The 20,995-nt window shown below is 33.3% G+C and overlaps 1 long non-coding RNA gene across 1 annotated transcript; it reads left to right on the plus strand.

Annotated features, from left to right (window-relative positions):
* Positions 1-643: 643 nt before the first annotated feature.
* Positions 644-19,514, plus strand: LOC129221238 (uncharacterized). The gene is made up of 3 exons (XR_008580487.1): positions 644-705; positions 4,368-4,537; positions 18,140-19,514. It is a non-coding gene; the product is annotated as an uncharacterized LOC129221238 (long non-coding RNA).
* The last annotated feature ends 1,481 nt before the right edge of the window (positions 19,515-20,995 follow it).

Here is a 20,995-nt window from a genome sequence, read left to right on the forward strand (position 1 = left end):
GATTAAAAAGTACAGAACTTTATGATAATCTACTATGATAATGAACTTCGTTTTTGAAACGATCTCGCTTTAGCACAGCAGTGGCGCTTGCGCAGAGGATACGCAGCATTGCGCTCCGCAAAGAGCAGCACTGCGAAATTCTCGCCAACCATTTTGGCAGCTGTCGAATTTCGCCAATGCACTGTAATTGAGAAGGTTTCAAAATTCGATTGCCGGTAACTTTGGGCACAATGGGCTCGGCGCCCAATGTTCTCGGTGCCCAATCGACGGCGCCCAATCCTCCTAGACCAATCCCCGAGATCTCGATTATCAAAAGTTCTCGATTATGCCAGGGGTGCCCACTTTGGGGCGGTCATGGCGCAGACTGCGCTATTGAAATTTTTAGGGGGGGTTTGAAGCGAAATTTTCACTTTTTAGGGGGGCTTCGAGATATTTAGGGGTGTGTGCCCCTGATTATGACCATCACTAGTAAAAAGAAAGTCGTGAGTGTGACGGAGAATATCCATAGGATATTTTCACCGGTTAGCCGCGGTCTACCGGTTGCTCTGCGCGAACACGAAGTGAATCTCCACTCAGTAGCGCCCTCTTTAATCTATATATGAAAGAAAGGCATAATAGAATTTCACGTCAACTTTTCCAAATACTTAGGCATCGTTTTTAAAAAACAGATACGGTGCTGTTGTTTTTTTTTTATATGTTTGGGCTGTAAGTATAAAAAAATATATATTTTTTAATCAAAGCTACTAATTCGCTCTTTGATATTTTTCTGACAAATTTTGCTTCAGACTTTGTAAAAGGTGCGGTTTCTAACATTCAAAGGCATGAAGTTTATAATTATGGTGCTGTTTCAAATTATTTGTTTAGCAATGTTTCCAAAATATGAATAATTTGTTTTGTTAATTCACGCATGTTTAAAATCATTTCGATTTTGAATTGCATACTGTTAATACTATCGATGCAAGTGTTATAAATGATCTATTTCTTCATAAAGTCGAAATATTTCAGCAGATAGTAAAATCCTCAATTCCTGCGTTTAAATAAAACTAAATTTGTTATAAAATTTTTAACTTTTTTTAAAATTTCAATGTAAAATTTTACAATATGAATGCGATTTTTTCTTGTTTTTGGATTGAGCTCTTTTTGATAAGTAAATTGTTAAAAGTCAAATCACATTTTACATCATTATCAAATTCAGGGGTGCCTACCTGGGGGGAGGGGTCATGACGCAGGCTGGGCCATTGACATTTTTAGGGGGGTGTTTTCTCATTTTGGGGGGCTTTTACTCTTTCAGCTGTCTCAGCGAAATTTAATGGTGCTCTGATTGGGGGTGGCCACCCTTGTTAAGTGTATACTGGAATATAGGAAACTAACCGGAAAGAAAAATGAAATGGTTAACATAGGAAATGATGGGATTGTTGGTAACTGTTGGGGGACTGAAGAAATGTTCCGTAAAGAACTAGAGGTCCATCTTGTTCCCAAAACTTGGTTGTTTTCTTGATTTCAATTTCTTGAAAATCTCTCTGGTTTTGCCAAACTTAAGAATTATTTCTCCATTAATGTCTGGAAATTCTGACACTTGGTGAACATTGTATGTTGAGCATATCACTGCAGTGTCATTCCACACCAACTGAAACCACAGCATTTTTTTGAACTTAAAGCAAATACCCTTGTGTTTGATACAGTAAAACCTGTAAAGTTGACCACCTGTCTAAGTTGACCGCTTTTGTCAGGAACGGAATTAGTCCCATCTTATATAATGAAGGAAAACCTCTGTAACTTGACGACCTCTCTATCTTGACCACTAATGTACACTAAATTTGGTTTGGAGTATTGTGAAAAACCCTTTGTAAGTTGACCACTAGGCAAAAGCATTAGATTGTACCAAAAGTTTCAGCAGTTATGCCTCAAATAAGAAATCAGACATTTTAGAAAACCTATGAATATTTATGTTTTCATTGAAAAACATTGGGCTAATGTTAAGTCCCAGAAAATGCGCCAAACTTCAATAAGGAGTTATTTTGTTGAAAAGTATATTACCATGGTTACAAATGTACAAGAAAAAATCAAATGAAGAATTTGAGTCACTTTTGAGTTGTTATTGTTTTTAGGAATTGTTAATATTAAGTAAGTAGTTTTTCATAAGCAATGAGGCTTTTTTTTTTAATCGATTCACAGAAATGTTTAATTTGTATGATACTTTATGTGTCATTTCTGGTAAATAATCTCTAAAAATATTTAAACAACATTTTTTCTTATTGTTTTAAAGTAATGTTAAACAATGAAAGTGACTTTAAAGTATTGCAGTTATTTAAAAAATGAATGCGTGGGACAAGAAATGACAAAACAAAATAATAATAAATAAAACACTTTTCATTACTATCCTCTATAAGTTGACCACCAAAGTACTGCACCGCAAGTGGTCATTAACACATGTTTCGCTGTATTATTTTGAAGGAAATTTATTGAAGTTTCTGGGATTGAATGTCTGTTTTTGATAGACATGCATAATTATGTAAAATTTGAGATGAATTTGAGACATTTCTAATTTTGATTTTTCGCTTTGAAAATGTTGCGTTTTAAAGCAGCAGTAACTTTTAAAATACGGTGATTTTTGATATAGTTTTATTTTATACATGAAGGTTCATAGTTTCTGAGTATATTGTACAGTGATTTTCTTTATTCAATCAATATTTTTATTTTTAAAATTAAAAAACTTTCTAGAAATTAATTTGTCTCCTCTGTTACAAATTTTTAAATAAGTTTACTTCACTCAAAATATCAAGAAGCTTTAAACTTAAAAATAAGTATACACAGTAAAATTTAATAGTGTATTCATATTTTGTAATAATTTTTAAAAGTCTTTACTAATTAGAAGAAAAGAGCCATAACAGAGGAGTCATGGATGTAGAAGGGATAAAGCTGGGGATGTCCTCTCTGTTACTATTTGACATTAGATTTTTTAATAAAATCTCACTTGCTGACATTGTGCATTAGGGATTCTGGGAATGTATAAATGGGTAGTAACGTCTTGTTTAATTCAGTTTCCTCAGTGTTTGATCACATCAGGGTTTGTATGCTTCTTATGCAACATTCAAACAGCGTCCGCACATCACGTTCGCCAACGTCAAGCAGACACACTTACGTTTTCCGAACAGGGGGAAGCATTCATACATTTGAATGCGCGTAAAGCACATGTCGATACTCTCACCCAATAGCGAGAGCGCGCTCATCTCGTGGAGACCAATGAAATGCGACTCCCAACTCTACGGACGTCAGAGCCGTCAGATATCTGGCTTCTAGGCACGTTGACGGGTTGCTGTCATGGCAACGCTGGCCGAAAACTGGTTTTAGGGAGAAAAGTATACGTCGGTGACGGATGTGCGGACGCAATGTGAATGTTGCATTACAAACTCCTGCTTTTTAGGAAAAGGAAATAAGGGTCCTTAAACTCCTGAATTGTACTCCACTTTTAAGTTTTTCCTCTACTTTAATTTTTTTTTAAAGTTCTTTCAAACTTGAAGATAGTGGAACAAATGAATCTATTTTGTTCGAGGGTATTTTGGCAGAAAAACTGACATTCTCCATTCTAACAGTTTATCATCCTTTTTTCACGATCAGGATTTTGATGCCGCTTAAAAGTCCATGTAGGCAGGTCTGTCTACCTAAATTTAATCACAAAAACCTTAAATTTTCCCTGAAGTTATTTGCTGAAATAACTGAAGTTATTTGCAATAACTTCAGTTTTGGACTAAAGGTAATTTGAAACAATAGTTGTAAAAGGCAGTAGAGAGAACTGTCAAAAAAGCAACTGGTGGTGCTGCCGACTTTTAATCTGTTTGGATATTTGTAAAAGTAAAAGATTTCAGAGTTACTAAATTATTTTATTTACATTATAAAATTAATGTCATTTAATCTATAGTCCTATTAATTTGACTACCATGTAAAAACGGGAAATTTATCGATGATGCAGTTCAAGTACATTTTTAATAATGGCATTTTTAATATTTTAATTAAATGGCAATAAGTCACTTATTATTAAACATAATCTGGGTTGGTAGTTTTCTCCTGCTTAAAAAGATGTATTTATTACGTTTAATAAAATCATAGGATTTTGAACAAAAAGTTTCCGAGTTAAAAGCTGAAATTTGCCTTGTTACTTCGTCATTTGTCTGTGTACTGCTCAATTTGAAATATTTTTCTGATTTGTTTGCATGATAAAATTTTTAATATACGTTATTGAAACAACTTTTTTTTTTCAGAGAGCTTTATTTGTTTTTGTTCAATTTCAAATGAGAATCAGCATTTGGTTGCATATCCATTTTTATTCGCACTGAAAGAATTAGTAATTATCATCTGTTCATTCATAGAGAATATATGAAGATGCAAGACCCTCCACATCCTTCAGAAAGAACGCAAGACAATCCAGATTCCTCAGAAATGATGCAAGACATTCCAGATTCCCCAAGAACAGTGCAAGACACTCCAGAAATTTCAAGAACGATGCAAAATACTCCAGATTCTTTGGGTATCACAACAGGTATCTGATTTTTATCTCCCGATCTAAACTTTTTTGACACCCTACTATACTGCTAAGCACAAAAGTCATATCTGCACTTCTATATCAAAATTGAGTTATGGTCACCAGGTGCTTCTTTGTTAAGTATTTCACCTAAATACAATGTTTTATTATCATTTGTCAGTGGAAAATATTTTATCTAAAATTCTGAAAAGTTGCATCTGAATCAAATACATGGAGGCACAAAACTTTAAACGGCAATTTCTCATTTTGAACTCGGCTGCAGATACGACATTTGCACCTAGCATGGCAGTAAACACTTTATCCTCAAAACTAAAAACAAAACACCACTGTCCTTACATCATTAGCTGCTTATTTAGTCTCTAATGAAGCCAATAAATGCTTTTTTTTTTTTTAAATTCATTTCCAAATCGTAATTTTCTTAACCCAATCGAGGAAGTTCTAGATCTTTTAACTTTTGTTTTAGTTTAAAACATCGGAATTATTTATTGCATTTTCTCCTAAATAAACTAGTTTTTGATGTGAAAGTAGTTTGTCAATATGAATATTAGCACTTTTAACCAGGGTTGGTAAGGTTTTGGACACTACGGTAAAACCCTGGTTTTTGCCGTCCTGTCCAAAACCCTTGTTTCCAAAACTGTCTGAAAGTGTCCAAAACTATATTTTTAGAGAAATTGTATTTTGTGAGAAAACATCAAAAAAAAACAGAATAAAGTAATGTTTTATATTGAACATTTATTCAATGTGAACATTCAACTTATTTATGCAGTTGATTTTAATCTAGTTACATAGAAGTTGAATTCTTGATTAAAATTTCAATTTGTATGCATGAGTTTATTTTATTTATTTATTGATAATAGTTACCAAATTTCCCTATGTTTATGCATGTGTGCAAATGAAAGCAGGGCTGATAAGGTTTTTACCTTCCTGTTTAAAAGCCTTGTGTCCAAAACTGTTCGAAAGTATCCAAAACTATTTTTGAAAAGTGATATATTGTGAGAAAATATCAAAAACAGAACAAAATTTGTCAAAATTATGTTTTTTTCTTGACTATTTCATATATTTATTCAGTGTGAACATTCAAGAATAAATATATATATGCAACTTAATTATACAGCTGATTTTGATCTAGTTCCACAGAAGTTAAATTCTTCATTAAAAATTTCTATTTGTATCCATGAGTTTATTATTTTTTCCCCTCCATATACCAAATTTTTTGACATTTATGCATGTGTGCAAAAGAAAGTGTTCGTAATATAGTGCAATAATTGATTTAAATGCAATATCTAAATTACAATTTTTTGAAGTTACAGAACGTATTAAAATTAAACTAAAAAAAGAAGAGCATGAGTTTTAAAATATAAGTATTTAATCATCAGTTTCTTGTCCTTTAATCTATGATTTCGAAAATAATTTTAATTGAAAAATCATGTAAAACATATTTGCACAAACCATTAAAAAAATTAACCTTTTTTTTGCACCTAAATATTGTACGTTTAATAACATTTCTTTGAGATATAAATGGATCTGTAATTAGTTGCCTTGGTAATGTTGTGAATTTCCTTTCATAACTCTACCAACAATTACATAAAAAAATTTTATTTACTACCAACTGTTACATAAAAATTTATTTTCATTTCTCGTTAATTAAACCTCACTAATATCTATATTTATGCATTACAAATATTGCTGTAAGTAAGAACTGATCAGGTTATACGCCTTAAGCTTAACCATACTTTTGGACAGTTTTGGACACTTTTGGACAGTTTTAGGCAGTTTTGGACGGTAAGAACCAGCTGTCCAAAGTCCAACCCTGCTTTCAACTGTTAAAAGCATCCACAGTGAGTGGGAAAATTAATGAGAATGAGGCAGTGGTGGATCCACAGGGGAGTGGGGGGGCAAATGCCCGAAAGGTTTGTAAATTCGAAAAAATTCCTTGGAAAGGTCACTAAACACTCCCCCCCCCCCCCCAACACATCACAAAAATCACCTACAACTGTATTTTTACAACCTTTTTTTATAAAAATTTTCCACGGGAGAGTCCTTCAACCCCCTCTTTCCAATGTCATCGAAGATTGTAAAAATGTTTGAATTTTTGAAGCTTAAATTTCGAAAAAAAATTATCCAAATCGAAAACTTTTTTGAAAATGTTGTTAATAAAGGCCTTCAATTATGTTCTTAGAACTTCAATTCCCAAGAGATTCCGGGGGAGAGTCCCCGAACTCGAGTCTTTTCCCTAATATCAATGAAGACCCACTAACAATACGTTTTTGAAGCTTCAATATTGAAAAGTTGAGGGATAGCTCCCAAGGGCATATATAAGGGAGGGGCTGAGGGGGCCTGGGCCCCCTCCAAAATCTGGAAAAAAATTTAAATAAAGGTAGTTATTTTTGGTTTTAGTTGCTCACAAACAATTTCCAAACTTTTAGCTACAAAAAAAAAAAAAAAAAAAGAAGAAGAAGGAATAAATAAATAAATAGATATGATAGTGATAACTATGACGTTAGATCAGAGATTTCCGAACTGGGTGCCGCAGGAAGAGGTGTCCATGGTAACAATAATATATATAGTATATAAAACTAGATTAGGATACCTTGAGAAAATTCAAATTCTTCAAAGGCTGCCCCGAATCGTTAAAGTTTGGGAATTCTGCTTTAGATGGCAACAGGCAATGGTGTTCAGAAGGGGTCAGGGGATCCGTACTCCATACTCAAGAAAAGAACGTGTCTTGGGAAAGCGAAGTTATTTTACAAAAAGAAAAGCAATAAGTTCCCCTTTCTTTGCCCTCCCCCCATTTTTTTCTTCCTTTTCTTTCTAAAAAGAAGGGTTTTCAAAATATTTCTCTCTTTAACACTCATCCCCAGCAAGAAATTTAAAATAAGTTTTAGTTGTTCGGTTGGACTAATAATGGAAATGGATGTTCTAAAAATGGAAATGGATGTTCTTTTTCGTTCATTTCTGGAGGAGGATCCCCGAACCAATCCCTATTCACTAAGATTACTACCAAAAATAGTCCGAAATTGTGCCTTAAAATTTCAATTTTGAGAAGTTGCGGAGTGATCTCTAAAACCACTCCTTATCTCTAGACGTCTCCAAAGATGACCTGAAATTGCGTTCTACCTTTCAAGGGAGGATTCTCGAACTATTCCTTTCCAAAGATTGCCTAATGTTGGGAAAAAATCTGAATTACTTTTGAAAAGAACCTTAAAATAAAATTTTCAAAAGTTACTGACTATTGATCAGGTAATTACGTCCAACACCTCCTATTTCTTTACTACTTCCGCCCCATTTTTTTCTCTTTCTTTTTCTTAAGTCTTCAAAGTGCTACACTTCGTAAGCCCTCTCCACCCACTAAAACCACTAAAGAGCTTCTCAAACCTCGTTTTCAGGGCTTCAATGTCGAAAAATTTCCAGGGGACAATTACCAAACGCCTTGCCTGCTAAAAGCATTGAAAATCGTTTAAGATTATGGAGCTGCAATTTTGAAAAATGGCCGAACCCCAAACATTACCAAATATGGCCACAGTCGCACTTTTAAGATTTCAATTACGAAAAAGTTTCGGACGAGGGTCTGACTCCTACCGTATGAAATCTAAAAATGAAAATTTAACGATTTCGAAAAATTTAAGGTGGAGAGCATTTAAATCCCTCCACCTAGTATAATTGAATATCTCTTCGTTTTTCAGGACTTTCAAAATAGTTTTGGGGGAGAGCTCCGGAACTGCTCTGCCCGCAAAATTATTGAAGTCAGTCTGAAACTGCGTTTTTAGAACTTCAATTTGGAAAAATGGGCTGAGGGGTAATAGATTTCGCTCTATTTAAAAAAAAATCAATCCCGGGCAACTTCAAAAAGTCCCATTCCTCTCATTACACTAACTTTAACAAATATAGCGTATAATGGCATTTTTAAGATTTCAATTTCTAAAAATTTCCGCAGAAGGGCCCCCGAATTCTTCCTTCCCGCAGCAGCACCAGAGACCGTCTAAAACTGCGTTCTTAGGACTGCAATTCCAAAAAAATTCTGGAGGAGGGCCACCGATCTATTCTCCCACCAGAAGCGAGAATTTTTTAAGAATGCCTCCAAAAACTATTTTTTGGTTGCGGCACTGTATGACAGTATAAAAAGGACTGACCGTATGAAGTCCTTTCCCCGCATTGAAAAAAATGAGAAGATCAAGGCACTGTTACTCCCCCCTCCAAAAAAAAAAAAGAAGAAATTACAAAAAAAAAGTGGGGGGGGGGGAGCTAATATTGGTTGTTTGGACCCCCTCCAAAATAAAAACATATATACGCCACTGATAGCTCCTGACCCCATCCCTTCCCTTAACGCTACAAAGATAGCCAACCATCGCGTTTCAAGGCTCCAATTTCGAACAATTTCCGATGGAAAGTTCCAAACCCTGTTCCTCCCCCTAAGTCATAAAAAATGGCTTACAACTGCATTTTCAGGATTTCAATTTCAAAAAATTTCAGGAGATGAACCCCTATGTACTTTTTTTCCTCGTCTTTCAACACTATTCAAAGATCGCCTAAAACAGCATTTTTGGAATTCCTTTATCAAAAAGTTTCTGGGGAGAAGTTCTGAACCCCATTTCTTCTGCTATCAAAGGTTGCCTACAATTGCGTTGTTAGGACTTCAATTCCGAAATTTTTTCTGGAGGAAAGCCCTCAAACCCCCTGGTTTTTAGCATCACCAAAGATATCGGAAATTGCATTTTTGAAGGTCTAATATCAAAAAAAGACTGGATAGAATTCTTGAATCTCATCGTTTCCTTTCAAGGAAACAAAGATAGCAAACAATTGCGTTTTCTAATATATAACCTTAAATTTCAAAGTTCCGGTGAGGGACCTCCAAACCTCCCTTCCTCTTATTAACCACCAAATAGTCTAAAAATGCGATCCTAACAAAAATTTTCGGGAAGAACCTGCAAACACTCAAACTTATGCATGAACATTAAACAACTAAATCAACAAACAAATCCATACCTATCTTCAAATTTTATTTACAAATGGCAATTTTAGTTTTTTATTATGTTCGGTACGAAAACTGGTAAAAAGAAATGCCATCTTGATACTGCAACCTTTCTTTTATAAGGAAAAAAGTACAATTTGAAGACCTGAATGGCTACTGAAAATACTTCATGAGTCCTCAAATGAATCAAAAGTTGAAGGGATTAATTTGGATAATAAATCCAAAATATTAGTAGATATTCCTTCTTTTTTTCAATTTTTTATTCTTTTTACTTGAAACACTAAAAACTTTCATTCAAACTCTTTAAACAATAAACATTATTCGGGGGGGGGGGGGGGGGGGGGGGGGGGGGGGACATGCTTCAGTTTTTAAAACTAAAAAAAAAATTCACCCCTCCCCCCCCTCCCCCTATAATGCATTACTCAGTCATCCCTCCCAACAGGATCGTCTTGATCCGCCACTAGAATGAGGTGTTTCTCACACTGTTCCGGCAGGCATTTTTAGTAGTTCCTCACATCCTATCCCTTTTAAGGAAATTTTGTTGTACCTTGCCTTCTTTTTTGCATCTCTCAATGCCCCTCTTTTCAAATTTTTAACATTGCGTCTATGGGGGGAATTGCGGTTCCGGGAGGTTTTATTCGTATTAGCGGGGTATTCGTTTATCTGTTACCCAATTAAGCGGGGATGACAGTATTTTAATTTCTAAAGTTTTACACTGTATGCAGGCTTGGATTTATGTACAAGCTAAGCATGCTATAGCTTAGGTCCCCTACTCCCAGAAATTAGCGTAATTCATTAAAAAAAAAATACTTGAAAATTTTTTTTTCATTTTCTAGGGCTTGAAAATTTGAAAAAGTATGGTTACAAACGACAAATAGTAAGGAGTAGGGAGAAGGAATGCCAATATATGTCAAATTCAGCTCCTTGCTACATCCTGCACCAAATATGTAAAAACCACAGTTCTTACATTGAGAACACTGAAACATATTACAAATTTTTGTGACTGACATGTTTCATATGTTGCTATTTAAGGTAACAGCACCAGTAACAGACATGCTTAAGACATTGCTCTCAAGTTAACTCAATTTTCTGAGCCTTTTAATGCACTTTAGACTTTTAAAACTATTTTTCTCTTATGCAACTACATCTCATCTAACGTTTGGCTGCTTCTGGATCCTCTGAATGAGTTTTTTCTATTTTTATTTGCTCAATTCCGAAAAAAGGTTTGACCCCCAGTAACACATACCAAAAATTCTGATGATACCCAGTAACAGATAGGATGTGGAAAGGATGAGTAATGAACATAATTCCCCTTTTCTCTTCAAAATGTGCTAACGTTCTTTTCTTTTAGAACTAAAACCTTATTAAATTCAAGTGAACATGAAACACCGCCAGACCTCGTGGTGACTTTTCATAACCTTCCACCACCACCTTGCAAATATCAACTGGCTCATAAAATTCACTCTGATAACAGCAGATGGTTGCACCGTATTCATGGGTTGCGGCAACATCAGTATCACCTCCCTAAAATTCTTATTTAAATCCAAACTTTCGGCTGCCTGTCACTGGATGGCCATTACCCTATTTCAGCGGTTCCCAACCTTTTTAGTTATGCAACCCAAAAGTTTTTTTGAAAACACCATTGAGACCCACAACTACTTATTACTTGCACAGCCAAAATTTACTTTCTGGGGACCAAAATGTACTTACTGTTGACATCTGCTTATAACTGTCTTTACATACCATCTAAGGATTGAAAGTGTTAAAAAACAAGAGTTGTGGAGATGTTAATCTCTTTCTCCCCTCATGCTGCACCACTGTTTAAAAATTTTGGAAATGATTTTATGGAAGAAATTAACTTTACTGCATTATTAGTTATGAGCCAGGGAGAGTTTAGAGTGATGGTACATCAAAAAATGAATTTTTCATAAAACAGGAAATTAAAGCCTCAAGATTTATTTTGGTTCAGATTCTCTAATAGTATCCACGGCTCAGTATCACGCTATTGGAGGCCCACTTGTGGGCCGCGGTCCATGGGTTGGGAACCGCTGGCCCTATTTAATTCTGAATGCAGTATTTTGTGATCAGTCTGTTTGGTGACATTTTGATAGTTGAAATCTTAACCCAACTCCAGTGGAATACAGTAGAAGACCGTTATAACACCGACCTGTATAATGCAATTCTCTATAAACCGCACTATTTTTTAGAAGTAAGCAATAGGTTTTGAAGTCTAAAAAATCCCTCTGTTTTGCTTTGCAATCATAAAAAGTAATAGAAAAATTAAATTCTGAAACAGTTTTTCATCTTCCCATCATAATTCAAAGCTTTTAAATGAAAATTGATACTCACAGTAAACAGAAAATACTAGATGGCTCTTGAAAATGCAGCTGTTATGCAAACCGTGAAGCTTGCAGAAGTGGAAGATTTTGATTGTGGAACATATTTATTTGTGATTAACTAATTGCAATATTGGTGCTTTAATAATCATTGAAGATAAAACTCATTCTGAAGTGCGAATATATAGATATATTCTGAATATTAGTTTCAAAATTTGTGAAATGATCTATATAACGCAAAAACCTGTATAACGCAAAAGCTCTTGTCCCAAGGTGTGCGTTATAACGGTCTTCTACTGTAACCCTAAACTCCAGTAGATAATCATTATTGATCACTTTTTCGTTTCTTTGTTCTCCTAAAATGAGTCTTACCAGTGAAACAGTTAAGATAACGGATTCAGTTCAGCCTCGTCAAAGTAAAGCATCTCCCAGCATGTCAAACATTACAAAAAAAATATTATTAAATGATCATGATGTGGAGCGAGTTTTATTGTTGAAGACGTCAGGAGCGTTACTCGATCCTTCGCTATTATAAAAATGAAGATTGCTTGCTTTTAGCTTACTTCTTCTGCATATTGTCAATCTGTTTAGCACAAAAAAAAAAAAACACAACTTTTATTCCTTTTTGTTTTTTGCCCCACTTGCAACTGAAGCAAAGATATTGTCATAAGAAATCTGTAGCTTCTTTTTTGGTTTAAATTTCAAATAGGTATTTCTTTTTTATTTAAAACAGGACTGTAAAAATTTATAGTCAAGTACTAAATTATCAGAGACTGGAAAGTACAAATGAAGTGCGTTAAATAATTTTAATTGTTCTAGAGTCCTTGAAAATAAATAGATAAGTCTTTGAAAATCCTAAGCAAAGTGAGCTCCAATTTTATTTCTTACCTAGTGCATAAATTATGAATTGTTCAAATGGGCAGTATGTTACTCTCTTGTTACCTATTTTCTGAAACTGTTACACCATTTCTTTTAAAGCATTTTTTACAATTGATCATTTTATATTTAATTCATTGTTTTATTTGTCGGTGGGTTGGAGGGGTGATTAAAATTTATTTGTACCGAAAGCCAATGTGAGCTAGTAACAATGCATTGTCTTTTCTCCTTTCATGCTCTTTCTCTCTGTCAACTGCTGTCATTGATTTTTCGAATCAAAAACAATTTTTACTGTGTATTATCTTAATTTTCAAAAGAGTATATATAACTTTGAAAAAGCTTTGTTTGCCTATTTCTATCCTGATATTTTTGCATTTCCAACTACATCTTATGAGGCTTCAAAATGCAGAATTTTGTATCTATTTTTCAAAATTTCCCCCAGGCCCCCTACAATTGGGAATATTTTACACTCCGCTTAAAGGGGAGTCCTTTGTCACTCTGTTGATACCAATTCTCCTCTGAAGGTCAATCCAAACAGGACATCAGGGAAAAGCACGTTAAAACAGGATCAACAAAGTAAAAGTATTGCCACATACATGGTAAAGGGGGAAAAAAAAAACTCTTACACCACCAAGAGAAACGTTGTTCAAACTATAAAAGGGGCCCCATACCTGAAATAGCTTAGTGCCTCGTTAAGTCTAAATCCGGCCCTGACTGTATGTATGAAATATTGAATTTGGTTTAAAAAAAAACAATTTGAAATTAATCATAGCAATCAAAGTTAGTTATCCTTTGCTCTTGAAGATAAAAAATAAAAATATCTGGTAGGTTTGAATTTTATTCCTCAATTTAAATGCTAAAATTAGACATCAGTTACTTAAGAGACTAGATAGCAGAAAATCACTTGAATAAGTTGTAATTGGTACTGATATTTCAAGCAACTTTCATTTGTATTTGTATGTAAAGTAAATGCAAGATTCTTTTTTTATGACATAACACAGGGGTTAACACCTAGGGCGGTCATGGCGCATACTGTGCCATTGAAATTTTTAGGGGTGTGTGTTATGAGGGGTATTTTTCTCACTTTTAGGGGGCTATTGCTTTTTTTGGGAGGAGGGGGTCTCTTGCTCTTGGGAGGGGGGCATCCCTGCATAACATGTGACCATGATTATGAGTTATCAAATCATATATATCAGGAAAGAAATAAATTATCCATTTATTCAAAATTGCAGGTAAACATAAACCAAATTATGGGTTCACTATGTTTTGTTTTTTATTTGGAATGAGTTAGTTTATTTTCTTTTTATTTATTTTAAAATAATATATATGCTTGATGTAGCTAAGTTTACTATGTTAAATGGAAAGGCATTTATATTTCACAAAACAGGTAAACGTTTTCTATTTTAAATTGTGTGTAAAATTCAAAGATTATACTTCAATCATTTAAGCTAAATTTTTGGTATTCAGCTGAATATTCGGTTTGAATTTTAACCAAATATTTGGTATTCGGTGCCCCCAAAGCAGAATACTACTAAATTTGCGACGTACGTCGCAGAACAGACGTGTGAGCTGCAGAACAATTTTGCTCAAATGTGAGAGTATAACTCAAATTTTCTGCAAAAATTTACAGATTTCTGTGGAGATTTGCAGGAACTGCAACTTTTCTGCTGATATCTTCCAACTCAAGATAGACTTTTGCAAATTCTACAGACTTCTTTAAGAATTCTTGGATATTATGATAATTCGGCGGAAAACTCGCGAAAAATGTCAGGAATTTTAAGAACTGCAGAATTTGAGTAAAATTCTATCTTGAGTTTGAGGTATTTTGCAGAAATTCGGCAGCTTCTGCAGAAATTTCATTTTCTAAATCTAAAAAGATTCTGATTTTTCTAGCATTTTTGGTTCCCCTTTTCCTTATTTTTCCCGATCAATCCCTTTCTACGCATTTTAGAAAGCATATGAAATATTTTTGGAGAATCTCAATCGGTTTAGGATCTACAAAACTACATAGCAACAGAAGTTTTAAGAACTAAAAAAAGAAAGAAAAAAAAACCTGTATAAAACGATTTTAATTTAGGGGTCCCGATTTGAGGAAAAGGTCACGTTGGTTGCTTGTATATTGCAGGAAGTACTTGCAGAACCATTTTGGTCAAATGATTTTACGTTGCAGAACATCGCCAAGTTTTCTGCTTTGGGGTTCGGTGCATTTCCCTACTCAAAATGAATCTCCACTTTTTGATAAAATTTCACAAGTGGGCTCATCCATCCGAACCAAGACCAACTTCATAATTCGTGAAATAAGATTTTAGCATAGTTTAATTTATGCTTTTTTTTTTAAATAATTTTTTTATTGGATAATTTGGTCTAAATTTTGATTTTCTATAGTTTGTTTGCTATTTATGATATTCTGAAACTGACTTGATTCCTTTAAAAGTATTAAATATTTAATTTTCTCATTTGATGAGAACTTTTAAAATTAAGTATGCAAAATTTAACTAGCTTTTATTTTGTTGTGTATATTAAACTAGTAGGTTTCGGGATAAGTTATATATTTTTTAGCATTAAATGCTGATCTTCATTTATTGTGCAGCTGAACCCTTTACTGCTCATATTGACTGCATTCACATCAAACTTCACCGTTATATTTCCCTATAGGAGCATTATCTTTTTGTTGATCAGTGTGACTGGAGTGGTGCAATATGGCTGTTTTTACAACTTAGTTGTATTGACATAATATTTCAATCAGGGTTTAAAAGTCAGTCCCATTTTGGAAATTTAAAAATTTTTAAAACAAAATCTACCTTATATATTGTTAAACAAAAACACCATTTAATCCTTGCCAACTCGACTGTTTTTAACGGGAGACTCCCGTTTTTTGCTTCTATCTCCCGATTTCCCGTTTTTTACAATTTTCTCCCGTTTTTGCAATTTTTTCAGTCAATCATCAAAAAGTTTCACTTTCTTCTCAATGGATGGCGCCCTTTTCTAGTCTACCAATGTCAGGGAATAAGAATTTTTCCAATTAATAACTTGTTTAATAAAAATTAATTTTTTAGAAGCTTTCCACATTGCATGTTTAACAAAGCACGTGCTTTGCCGAAAATTGCAGCAGATTTCAATCCTTTTGCATCTTAAAATTATTTCAATTATTTTTAATGTTTGAAGTTATTTGAACATGTGTGCTACCCTATACCTACTTATTTTATATTGTATTTTCATTATATAGGGTCATCCGGGGTAAAATGGGTATAAAAAACAGCATTTTTAATTTCAGTGACCCATGGCAGAAATATCATGAAATATATTTGTGTTTTTGTTGAATATTCTATACATTGTGTATCTTAGGTCTAATTTGGGTGAAGTTTGTGTTAACTTTTGCTTTAAATTTAGTGTAAAGGGGTATACCTATTTTACCCCTGTGTATACCCATTTTATCCCGTGCTTCGGTGTAAATTAAGTATACACCGGGGTAAAATGGGTATATGCTGTTTAAAGTTGAGCTATACTGTAACTAATGGAGAAAATTTGTTTTTAATTGAGTATAATTGCATTGGAGGATAAAAACTTAAATCCAAAACAACCACAAAAAATGTTTACAGAACCAAATTTATGAACAAAAGGCGCATTGGCAAAGACTTGTGGTTTGGCTGAGGTAGTATTTTTACAACTTTCTGATGCCTGCACAACATCAATGTCATCTTTCTTGGAGAGCACATAGGATAATTTGGCAGATGATTTTGTAGCAAACTTCTCAGTATATTCACCTTCAGCTGAGATTTCAGTGATTAAACCAATGAATTCCAAATTTAACAATGGCCCTGTCATCAATTGCTGGAATTAATAACTAGGAGAACCACTAGTTTTCATTTTTACTTCATTAGTAATTTTATCAATTATTGTTAATGTTTTTTTTAATTTATTCATTTTAGGTGTATTTATTTATTTTTTCTGCTTTTGTTTGTCTTTTGCCTATTTGTGTACAATCTTGCAGCCACCTGCTCTGTAATTACAACATCTCCCACCTTTGTTTAGACTCTTACTTTTTTTTTTGTAAATTTTTCATTTCCTTACCAGGCTAAAAAATGACTGTGAACCAAGAGGTATAGCGGGAGGATTTAGTTATTCAGTACAACTTTGCTATGAGGCATAAGGATTCTGTTGTGATTGTATGTGAGGTTGTACTTAGACTATGTTCTGAGAATGGGGTTAGTGGTTTTAAAAGGAAATTAAAAAGACAGCATATTAGCTATCAATACTTACTATGTTTTATAATGTGTAGCAATGAACCATATACATAATAAACTTATAGTAAATTACTAACCTACAGTAATGAACTACATGGATAATAATTAAAAAATATAATACATACCTTTAAGTACTAATTGGCATAAGTTATAGTAATTAAAATACAACAAATAAATAAAGAGTAATTATTTATAAAACTTTTTAAAAACATACTTTTAGTTTAAAAGATGAATAATATCTAACATTTGTCTTGCAAAGATAATTAAGTTTTTTAATCTTCATGCATTCAATGTCTTTAACTCGAAAATGTTGGCTATACCCATTTTACCCTGTGCAACTAAAAGTAGTACAAAATTTTTATAAACATTAAAGTTTATTTATTTTTTGAGTTTTCTGTTAGAAAAATTCTTTTTCTATCAAATTCAAATAAAAAACTTCTAAAACTCTATCTGTAAATTTTTCTAGAAAGAAGTTTATCACTCACTATAAACGCATTGCTTTGTGTTCTGAAAAATAAAATTGTTGCTAAGCTTGGTAAATGAGTTGCTAGATTTTTTTTTCCTCAAATCAAAATGTTACCTGATATGTAAACATTTTCATCATATTTTTTTATTTTTAAAAAATGTTGTCCAGTAGAATAAAATCAAGAAAAATGCAACTATACCTATTTTACCCCGGCTACCTATTTTACCCCGGGTCCCCCTATTGATTTCTTTTTCTTTTTTTTTTCTTCAAATTTTAGTAATTAAATTTTTGTAGCTACTTTTCTTGGTAGAGACTGAATAATGTATGAAACTTTAAGCAAATTCACTCCTTATTATTTTGTTTTTCCTTTGCAGTATATTTTTCTTGCTGCTACCAATTTGCTTACATCTGCAAAAAATCCCCATTTCATTTTAAATTTAGTATTCATGTTATTTAAAAGCATAATTTAATAATTCTGCAGCAAGGATGTGTCGATGGTGAATCACCTATATAACTCTAGTAAAATTTCCTGTTTTTTTTTTCCTTCGAAGGTTGGCAAGTATGCCTTTAACATTCTAATTTGGGGCAGTGGTGGGTTTAGTTGTAAGAATAAAAATTATTACTAAATTTGAATCGTTTCAAACATCTAATATTGAATATTTGTTTCTCTTCAATGTATAATTCATTCATATTAATACTTTTTTAAAGGAACTGTTGATGAAAATAGTGGAAAATCCAAGGCAAAAAAATCCAAAGGACATCGTTGTTATTTTTGTGGTCAAAAATTTCTAGAAAAAAAAATTGTTGAAAAAACATATTACTAGCCACAAAGAAAGACCTTATGCATGCGAACTGTGCGACAAGACATTTTGTGACAAAGGAATCCTTTATAAACATCAGTTAGTACATAGTCAGCTGAAACAACATCTTTGCGAAATTTGTGGCAAGACTTTTTAAACAGAGATGGCATTTGTCGAAGCATAGACAAAGACATTCAGACAAAGATTCGCCTTCAACAATAAATGTATGTTTAATTTGTGGAAAGAGAGTACGGTCAAAGACTGATCCAATTTGCTTTATTTGTGTGCATCAAGGGAAGAATGTCGATAAAGATGGAAAATTTCTTTGCATGTTGTGCCATGAAACTTTTGACAGCTCAAAGTTGTTAGATGACCATATGTTCCTCCATGCTACTGCAGTTGAAGATGACTTATGTTCGAACGACATGGCTTCTCCACCTAAGATAATACCATTTTCATGCCTTACTTGCCATCGTCAATTTAAATCCTTAACTGGTTTGAGAGATCATTCTACACGCCATATAGGAGATCAACCATTCTCTTGCAAGCAGTGTGATTGCACCTTTAGAAATCCTCACAACTTACGACAGCATATGGCCACTCATGAGGATAACTCTGATTATTTATGCAAAATTTGTGACTCCTCTTTTAAATCTGGTAAATGTTTGCGTAACCACATATTAGCGCACACTTTGCCTTTTGCTTGTGAAATTTGTGGTAATGGTTTTAAAACTGCTAAATGTTTAGAAAAACATGCTTTGGTTCACGCAGAAGATCGTCCTTTTGTTTGTAAAATATGTGGTTTAAATTTCAAGTCATCCAGGACACGACAACGGCATTATGCTACCCATGAAGATATTCGTCCTTTTCCTTGTCATATTTGTAAGAAGAGATTTAAATCAACTTCAAACTTAAAACAACATTTAATTTCTCATTCAACTGTTCAACCTTATACTTGCAAGGTTTGTGATAAGGGTTTCAGATCTTTCAGCAATTATGATCGGCATCAACGAACTCACACTGGTGAACGCCCGTTCCAATGTGTATACTGTGAAAGAAAATATACCCAAGCCAGCTCATTGAAGACACATATGTTAGCCATCCATTCACAGATTTCATCTTTGCATAAGACTGTATAAATTACATAGGCTATAAATGCAGAAATACATCAAAAGTGAATCAGTTTTTAATTCACAGAGCATTTTTAACAAGATTGTTAAGTTTTTTTCTTTTTCTTTAGAGATGAATATTTTTATCACAATATAAAGAACTAAATAAATAAATTGTTCCGTCTTTTTGTATGTCATGTTCTACAAAAAGAAAATGAAAAAAATAACATTCTTATTTTTGCCTTCATTTCTAAAAGTGGTTAGAAGTGCTTACTTTCTGATTACCCCATCTCATAGCCCAATGACTTTGTATATGCCTTTGAACCAGAAGGCTCTTGGTCAGGGGCCAGCAAGTAAACTTAGTTGGGGCCCGGGCACTTGAAATTTTTTTATTGAGATCCAGAAAAAACTTTCATATTTTATTTTAATAGCATGGGAAAACATGAGAAATAAAGAACAATAACAAACCAAAAATGGTTGTCACCATTTTTACATGCTTATTTTATTAATACTAACTTTCCATCTGTTTTTTAGAAACTAATTTACGACTACTTGACTTCAAATTTGCAACAATCATTTACAACACCAAACGAAGATGATCAATAGTTTTGGGAGGTTTCAGAATAAATTTTTCGTTACATTGAGCACAACGGCGGGTCATATGGATCAGCTGTGCAGGAAACATAAGGCCCGCGAGCCGTAGGTTGGGCACCACTGTGCTACACGAACCATTAAAAGCTTAAACACGTCCAGAAATTACTTCTAAAATACTAGAAAAAGCAATAAACATTGCACCTAAATATATTATAGCCTACATAAATTATAAAACATATGATATTACTACGACCCATGTGCAATTAATACTTACATAAACCTACTCCCTACTACCCAACATAAGTAATTTATTTTTGTCATTTATACCTTCAAAATATTTTTTGGGGTCCAGTTTTTGACCTTCTACGGTTGGCCAGTTGCTGCTCTAGGTTCTAGTCCTGACATTGAGAAACTAGTTGATTTAAGTGAAACATTTTTAACTTTAGAAATGATGCGAGTTCTAGGTATTACCTTATTAATATTAATAAATGGTTACATTTCATTGAAATATTAATTAACAATGCTGTTTCTACTATTCTGATCAGAAAAATTTTATTTGCATATAACTAAATTGATAATTACTGACCTACATAAATAACTGTTAGAAATTTTCCAACATCACTGATTCACCGTCTTGACATTAAAAACAGGCAGTTAATCAGCAGTAACATATTTCTTTATTAAAGGCTCAAATAAAAACAAGTACATCTTAAATGAACATACTGGGAATTCAGAATCATATGTTTGCACAAAAATGCCTCTATGTGGGAAAAATAAATTTGCATGTTTGGCGCAATAATTTTTGAAGATTTTAAACATCTACATATTTGGCATTATTATTAAATGTTTGCTTCATAATGGGGAATGTTGGATGTAAAACGGGACATCATACCACTGTGCCCACACAGCAGTATTTTTAAATCAAGAGTCGAAAGTTGCACAAAATTTATAACATTACAAGCTTGCAATTAAGAAACTTTCAGCTTTAAATTAATGTATTAATATTGCTTATTGAATAATTTATACCTTGAAAGCAAAAAAGTAAAGCTTGCAAAAATTAA

The sequence above is a fragment of the Uloborus diversus genome, chromosome 4 (assembly GCF_026930045.1).
Source record: "Uloborus diversus isolate 005 chromosome 4, Udiv.v.3.1, whole genome shotgun sequence".
Lineage (NCBI taxonomy): Eukaryota > Metazoa > Arthropoda > Arachnida > Araneae > Uloboridae > Uloborus > Uloborus diversus.